Source organism: Capra hircus, chromosome 18 (assembly GCF_001704415.2).
Source record: "Capra hircus breed San Clemente chromosome 18, ASM170441v1, whole genome shotgun sequence".
NCBI classification, from domain to species: Eukaryota; Metazoa; Chordata; class Mammalia; order Artiodactyla; family Bovidae; genus Capra; species Capra hircus.
The window spans coordinates 42525157-42534398 of record NC_030825.1 but is presented as its reverse complement, the minus strand read 5'-3'; positions in this window follow the sequence as shown (position 1 = coordinate 42534398).

The following is a 9242-nucleotide window of genomic DNA, read 5'->3' as shown; positions in this document are numbered from 1 at the left end:
TTACTGTGAATACTTGGCAGTGAAGTACACAATGTCTATTAGTACAATGTGTTGCCACTGCCTTAATTCTTGCTAAGGTACCCACCATGTTACTCATCTTTTTTTTTTTTGACCATCAGAACAAATATCAGCATGGAAAAAAGCAAACAATGTCTTAGTATTCTCATGAAAATAGTTTTGCCCTTAAGGACTCCCGCACAGGGTCTGTGAGACCTCTGGGGTTTCATAGACCACATAGTGAGAACTGTGAATTTACCAACCGGGATTTTTCTCTGAAGCCAGGATAAATTTATTCTGTTAAAAACTCGTAACATGAGTACATGTGGGGCTGGGTGTAGAAACAAACGTAGCCCCTGCCAGCAGGATGGAAGCGGGAAATAACTGTTAGTTAGGGAACCAAATATGATTGCCACAATCCTACTAGGTAGAACTCTGCATGCCAAATAAACAGCAAAGAAAATGTTACCCTTCTAAGACTTTCTCAAGACATCTCAGAACCAGCCCTGGCAGCAAGCGTTCTCCATCACTTCAAATACTTCTCGAAGGACTAGAAGGTGAATGGGGATAAGACTAATGAGATCAAGGTTCTAAATTAGACCAGTCAGTTAGCCAGAAACCCCTGGGCAACACCCTGGGAAGAGATAAGAATATTAAGACATAATCCCAGCATAGATTGATCTTAAAATTTATGGAAGAAGACAAGAAACATTCATTCATTCAATCAGTTGAGAAATATTTGTTGAACCTCACTGAACCAGCCCTGGAGACACTGATATGAATAAGACATTACAGTTATCATGGGATTCGTATCCTTGTTAAGAAAACTTTTTTTTGCCTGTGTGGTCTGATTATTTGGTCAATATCCAAGTGGACTTTTGACAAGGACATGAAGAAAAAGCAAGGCTTCAGCGCTGGGGTGGGACTGTGGCATCCAGTCTATGAGAACTTCCCTGAGGAAACGGGAATGAGCCAGGTGAAAAACTGTGAGACTGGCAACTGTCAAGGTTCAGAAACCCAGAGCTGGAAAGGAGCTCAAAGGCAGAGCTCCAGAACAATGGACGAGGATGGAGAGCGGCTGGAAATGAAGCTGGAGGCCTGGGCGGGGACAACATCATGAAGACTTTAACTGGTCAGGGTAAAGGTTTCAACTTTGTCCTAAGGGAAGCGGGAAGCCATTAACAGGTTTAACAGAACAGTGACATGATCAGATACTCATTTTTAAAAGGTTTGCTGACTTCAGTGTGGAAAATGTCCAGAAGGTAGGAAAAGCAGACCTCTGGAGTGGACCTCAGCAAACAGATCCAAACAGTATCTTGCACTGTTGCTACCCAGGTGCAGTTGTGGGTGGAGCCAGTCTCAGCCCTCACAGCTGGGCTCAAAAGACAAGGGACGCTGCAGAGCCCTAAGTACCAAACACAGTCCGACAGGCTCGGGGAAGCAACACCCACTGGGAGGCAATTGTGGAAATAACACCATCAAGCTCTCTTCTTGTGGAAAGTAAATACAAATCAGAGAATGGTCAGAAAGGGTGGCCCCAAAGCCAACAATTAAAGGACATATGTGGTGAATATGAGACTTTGAGATGTTGAGCGAGCATAATAAATTATAACCAACCATGGGCCATGAGTCCGTTTGTGCTCTCAAGGAATGGGTGATTCTATTCTGAAATAGGATCAGAAAGCCAACGGTTAATCTTGCCTCTTGAAAGCAGTGTCTCTCCCTGCAGAGCTGAGTTCCCTGGGAATAGTAAGAATAGAGCTATCCCATTTTGGAATCATTGACTAAACTCACTTCTACCAGGATTTTGTCCCACTGCCAGCAAATTCCACCCCAGTGATTGAAACAGTTGGAGATCTGCTAGGAGCGCACTCACTTGTCTGCTCAACAGAGATTATGGGGAGGTGATTTTCTAGTGATGTAATACTGACAGTAGAGAAAATGTGCTGTGATGATCCAGAGCGGGGGCAAATGCCACAAATAAATCATAAAGGATACCTGGGCAGGTCAGAACTGCAGAAGCTGTCAGGCTACTGGGCTTATGCACAAGGGCGTAACTATGTCACTATGACGAGACACCTGCAGTTAACCCTAAACTGGCAGAGGCTCCCATCTACAAAATGCCTCTTGGCCCAGTTAAAGGTTTCACCTGACTCCATCTTTCCACTGGAGATGACCATTAAGGCAAATTACTGATACTGATCTCAGAAATGGAGAAGGCAATGACACCCCACTCCAGTACTCTTGCCTGGAGAATCCCATGGACGGAGGAGCCTGGTTGCAGTCCACGGGGTGGCTAAGAGTCGGACACGACTGAGCGACTTCAATTTCATTTTTCACTTTCATGCACTGGAGAAGGAAATGGCAACCCACTCCAGTGTTCTTGCCTGGAGAATCCCAGGGACGGGGGAGCCTGGTAGGCTGCCGTCTCTGGGGTCACACAGAGTCGGACACGACTGAAGTGACTTAGCAGTAGCAGTTAGCAGACCTCAGAAAACAGTAGCCATGCTGGCCTCCTCTACTTCAAGAAATGATTGTTCTAAACACTCATGCAACAACGTGATTGGGCGGGCCCGCCTCTCACTGTGCCTCCACGAGGGTGAAGTGAGCCCTACTATACTACGAGGAAAAGGAACCACAGGTATTTTAAACCAAGTTTTAGGCGCAACTGATGACCCAACTCATGGAAAACCTTAAGAGTACCTCAGGCCACAATAAGATGGCGAATAAAATCCACCACTCACAGCTGGAGGCCCTGCAGAGGCCATTCTGTTTTTTACAAATAATCCATTCAGTTTGCTTGCGTTACATCTCCAGTGTGTCTTAGCTCAAAAATAAAACTCCTAATAGAATAAATGCACTAACTATAAATTTTAACACATCCTGCGTTATTAGTAAAACTTTTTAAAATTCATAACTGATTAAGTCATAAACTGCTTTGATGAATAAGACCCCACATACCAAGTGGTGAAATACTATGAGACCTGGTAAAAGAATAAACCTGTTGAATAAATCTGCTCTACTAAACTGTATCTCAATGTTATATATAATGAACCCTCCTTAGACAAAAGCCTGATAAACAATAAACCTGCCCAAAGATTAGATTTGCTGCACTCCAGGGTCATATTTCTCACCTGTTTTTGGAGCTGCCAGACAACTCAACCTGTTTAACCACTGAAGTCCCTTTTTACACCAAGTTTTGCTGTTCTGTTTCAATCATTTCTATACCTGAAAAATGTAAGGAATTTTCTATAGAATATTATTAAATTACTACCAATGGCAGTGTTAATAGGGACAGAATATATCTGCCCTCCACTTTAGACACTACTTTCTTTCTCAGCCACCCCACCACATGCCTGCTTTTAATTTAAAAATTCTTCTCTATATGCTTGATAAAACTGTGCTTCCTACATTCAGAAAGGGGTGCTGGCCTCCTGCCCCTTCTATCTCTGTCATCTATAGAAAAAGATGATGGGGAAAGAAAAAGCAGGGAGAGAGAAGAAATGAGAATAAGGTTTGAGGTGAGACACTTGGGAAGAAAGGCTCCTGAGGGAAATAACCAAGCAGACTCAGGAACTCTCCCTTCACTCTTAACAAAATATCAGAGGGTAGGAAAGCCCAGGATGGTAAGTCTGACCAATAGTAGGGCATCTTGCTGGCAGCCATAGGCAGACATAACCCAGCAGCATAGAAAGACTAGCCATGGTCCTTACTGAAACTGTTTCCTACAAAATATCAAGACCGATAATGAAGGAAGGGAAATACAAAGAAACACTCAAAGAGAATTAAAATTTGAGGATGGTTTTTAAATTGCATTTGTTCTCATCTACTTTGCCAACTCTTACATATTATCTGGAAAAGTATTAAAAAGCATTGAAAAAAAGAAAAAGGAACATTATACCCAAGAGTTGTATTTCATAGTGGTACCCTTGAGAATCTCATTGCTGATTTCAGAAATTTACCATTGTAGAATGATTTCTAGAATTCACCTTCGGATAGTTCCTTCAAAGCTGGTTTTGCTAGCCTCTCTAGAAATAACACTATTGAACTGAAGTTTGTGTGCCTGACACACTAAAGCCAAGCAAATTGAAAAGTCAGAGTTCAGAACAGAGAAAGGTGTACCGCAGGGCCAAGCAGGAAGAACTGGGCAGCTCATGCTCTAAAGTTCTGAACTCCCTGACAGTTTGGGGGGAGCAAATTTTCAGAAAGGTTTACAGGTTACGTGAACTTCATCTGATCGTTGATGGTGAGGTAACAGGGTGGTGTTCCAGGAATCTCAGTCATCAGCTCTCTGGTTCCAGCCGGTGTGGGAACCATATGCTAGTGCTTGATTTGAAGTTACTGCACTCAACCAATATATACCAAAGGGTAGAATTGCCAAGTCACATGGTAACTCTGTCTATATTTTTGATGAACTGCCAAACTGTTTTGCAAAGTGCCCTGCACCATTTTACAATCCATCAGTAATATATCATATTTCTATTTCCCTGTGTATGTGTGCTTGCTAAGTCACTACAGTTGTGTCCGACCCTTTGTGACTCTATGGACTGTAGCCCGCCAGGCTCCCTGGTCCATAGGGATTCTCCAAGCAAGAATACTAGAGTAGGGTGCCATGCCCTCCTCCAGGGGATCTTCCTGACCCAAGGATAAAACCCGAGTTTCTTATGTCTCCTGCATTGGCAGGTGCGTTCTTTACCACGAGCACAAGCCCTTTTATTTCCCTACAGTCTTACAAGTACTCAAAGTTGTCAGGCTCTAATTTTAGCCATTCTAACGGGTGGAAAGTGGTACCACATTTGGGGTTGATTTGCATTTTCTTAATGAGTAAAGATGCTGAGCAGTTTTTCATGAGCTATTTGCCATTTGTATATCTTTTTGGAGAAATGTCTGTTTTGATATTTTGTCCATTTTCATTGGGTTACTTATCTTTTAATTATAAAGTTTGAGTACTCATATATTTTGTATATAAAGTCCTTACAAGATATGTGATTTGCAAATAATTTCTCCCATTCTGTGAGATGCCTTTTTAGTTTCCTGATAGTATCCTTTGAAGTTTTTTAATTTAGATGAACTCTAATTTTTTATTAGACTTTTTTTATTTTTGTTGCTTCTGCTTTTGGTGCCATATCTAAGAATCCATTTACTCAAGGTCATAAAAGTTATTCCTATCTTCTTCTGAGAGTTTTAAAATTTTAACTCTTACATTTATGACTACAATCAATTTTGAATTAAATTTTTTGTAAAGAATCCACCTGCCAATGCAGGAGATATGGGTTAAATCCCTGGGTTGGGAAGATCTCCTGGAAAAGGAAATGGCAACCAACTCCAGTATTTTTACCTGGAAAATTTAATGGACAGAGGAGTCAGGAGGGCTACCACCCATGACATCACCAAGAGTCAGATATTACTGAGACTGAGCAACTGAACACAAATACACATGGTGTATTGTGTTGGCACCTTTGTGAAGAATCAATTGACTATAAATCATAAACATAAGGGTTTCTTTTTCTATTGAAGTAAGTTAATTTATAATATTAGTTTGGCATGTACACCATAATGATTCAGTGTTTTGCAGATTACACTCTGTTATTGTTTTGTTCAGTCACTAAGTTGTGTCCCCAAACTTGCCTGTTCTTCACTGTCTCCCAGAGTTTGCTTAAACTCATGCTCTTTGAGTCAGTGATGCCATCCAACCATCTCATTCTCTGTTGCCCCCTTCTCTTCCTGCCTTTAGTCTTTCCCAGCATCAGGGTCTTTTCCAGTGGGTTGGCTCTTCCCATCAAGTGGCCAAACTATTGGAGCTTTAGCTTCAGCCTCTGTCCTTCCAGTGACTACTGAGGATTGATTTCCTTTAGAATTGATCTCCTTGCTATCCAGGGGGACACTCAAGAGTCTTCTCCAAGTACCACTGTTTGAAATCATCAGTTCTTCATCACTCAGCCTTGTTTATGATCTAGCTCTCACATCCATACGTGACTACTGGAAAAAACATAGCTCTGACTATATGAATCTTTGCTGGCCAAGTGATGTCTCTGCTTTTTAATACACTGTCTAGGTTTTTCATACCTTTTCTTTCAAGGAGTAAACATCTTTTAATTTTGTGGCTGCAGTCAGCATCCACAGTGATTTTGGAGCCCAAGAAAATAAAATCTATCCCTGGAACACTCCATTATAAGTCATTACAAGATAATGGCTGTAACTTCCTGTGCTATACAATACATCTTTGTTGCTTATGTATTTCTTATACAGTAGTTTGTATCTGTTGATTCAATACCCCTAATTTGTCCCTCTCCATTTCCCTCTCCATTTGAGCAACCACAACTCTTTTTCTGTGTTTGTAAGTCTGCTTCTGTTTTGCACATACATTTATGTGCATTAATTTTTTAGATTCCACATATAAATGATATAATTGTATTTGGTTGGTTTCACTCTTTGTTTCACCTATTTGTAGTATTCTCTAGGTCCACTCATATTGCTGCAAATGGCAGTATTTTATTTTGGTTTTTTTTTGGCTGAGTTATATTTCATTGTATAATATTTATATGTACCACTTCTGTTGACAGGCACTTAGGTTACTTCCATATCTTAGCTACTGTAAATATTGCTTCTGTGAACATATAGAGTTAGTCACTCAGTCGTGTCTAACTCTTGGTGACCCCTGGACTGTAGCCCACCTGACTCTTCTGTCAATGGAATTTTTCAGGCAAGAATACTGGAGTGGGTTGCCATTTCCCTGTCTAGGGGATCTTTCTGACCCTGAGTCTCCTGCATTGCAGGCAGATTCTTTACTGTCTGAGCCACCCTGGAACATTGGGGTGTGTCTATCTTTTCAAATTAGGGTTTATATTTTTCTGGGTATATATCCAGGAGTGGAATTGCTGGGTCATATGGTAGATCTACTTTTAGTTTTTTTAAGGAACCTCCATAATGGTTTCCACAGCACCTGCGCCAATTTATATTCCCACCAACAGCGTAGGAGATTTACCTTCAAAGGCGTGAGGTGATATCTCTTTGTTGTTTTGATTTGCAGTTCTCTAATAATTGCTGATGCTGAGCATGTTTTGATGTGCCTGTTAGTCATCTGTATCTCTTCTTTGGAAAAATGTCTATTCAGAGCATCTGTCCATTTTTTTTTTTTTACTTGGTTGCTTGGTTTTTTAATACTGAGTGATATGGCCTGTTTGTATATTTTGGATATTAACTCCTTGTCGGTCACATAATTTGAAATGTTTTCTCCCTTTGAGTTAGTAGATGGCTTTTTCATTCTGTTGATGGTTTCATTTGCTGTGCAAAAGCTTTTAAGTTTCCTTAAATTCTACTGTTTGTTTTTGCATTCATTTCTTTTGCCTTGGGAGACTTCTCAAAAGAATATTTCTACAGTTTATGCCAAAGAGTGTTCTGCCTATGTTCTCTTCTAGGAGTTTAATGGTTTCTGTTCTCATATTTAGGTCTCTAAATCATTTTGTGCTTCTTTTGCAGGCACTGTGAGGGAGTGTTCAAATCTTACTGTTTTATGTGTAACTGTCTAGGTTCCCTTGAGCCACTTGTTGAAAAAACTGTCCATTATTCATTGTACATTCTTTCCTCCTTTGTTGTAGATTGACCATTGATTGGTGCGCTTCTTTTTGGACTCTCTATTCTGACCTGTGTTTCTGACTTTGTGCCAATACCATGCTGCTTTGATTACTGTCACTTTATAGTATAGTCTGAAGTCTGGGTGGATTGTACCTCCAGCTTTATCTTTTTTCTCAACAGTTCTTTGGCATTTTGGGGTCTTTTCCAGCTTTATATAAATTTTAGGATTATTTGATTTAGTTCTATAAAAATGTCATGGTATTTTGATACAGATTGCATTAAATCTGTAGATTGCTATGGTTTATATGGCCATTTTACCAATATTAATTCTTCAAATCCAAGTGCACAAGTTATCTTACCATTTCTATGTATCATTTTCAATTTCTCTTATTAATGTTTTATAGTTTTCAGAGTATAGTTTTTTTTACCTCCTTTGCTAAGTTTAATCCTAGGTATTTTATCCTTTTTGATGCAATTTTAAATGGTATATCTTCACTTTCTCTTTATGGTATTTGTTAGTGTGTAGAAATGCAACAAATATCTCTATATTAATCTTGCTGAATTTATTTATTAATTCTATTATTTGTTGATGGGAGACTTTTAACCTTTTCTATATAAAGTATCATATTATCTGCAAACAGTTTTACCTTTTCCCTTCCAGTTTGGATACAGTTTATTTCTTTTTCTTGTCTGATTGCTACGGCTAGGATATCCTAACTATGTTAAAAAGAAGTGGTGAAAGTGGGCTTGTCTTGCTCCTGAATTTAGCAGGAAGGCTTTCAGTTTTTCATCTTTCAGTATTACGTTAGCTGTTGTATTTGTAAATGGCCTTTATTATGTTGATTTATGTTTCCACCACATTTACTTTGATGAGAGTTTTTATAAGGAATGGATGTTTCATTTTGCCAAATGCTTTTTCAGCATTTATTGAGATGATCATGTGATTTCTATCCTTTGATTTGTGAATGTTCATTATTGTGACTCTGGACTAAATCCAACTTGATCATGGCTTTCTATTATTGGGTTCAGTTTGCTAATATTTTGTTGAAAATATTTGCATTCATGTTCATCAAAGATAATGGCCTATAATTTTCTTTCTTTTTTTTTTTTTCCTCTTTTTGTAGTGTCTTTGTCTGGCTTTGCTACCATTGGCCTTGTAGAATGAATTTTGGAATGTTCCACCCTCAAGTTTTTTCGGAATGGTTTGAGAAGGACCAGTTCAGTTCAGTCACTCAGTTGAGTCCAACTCTTTGTGACCCCATGGACTGCAGCACACTAGGCCTCCCTGTTCATCACCAACCCCTGGAGTTTACCCAAACTCATGTCCATTGAGTCAGTGATGCCATCCAACCATCTCATCCTCTGTCATCCCCTTCTCCTCCTGCCCTCAATCTTTCCCAGCATCAGGGTCTTTTCAAATGAGTCAGCTCTTCACAACAGGCAGCCAAAGTATTGGAGTTTCAGCTTCAACATCAGTCCTTCCAATGAACACCCAGGACTGATCTCCTTTCAGATGGACTGCTTGGATCTTCTTGCAGTCCAAGGGACTCTCAAGAGTCTTCTCCAACAGCACAGTTCAAAAGCATCAATTCTTCAGCACTCAGCTTTCTTTATAGTCCAACTCTCACATACATACATGACTACTTAAAAAAAACCATGGCCTTGACTAG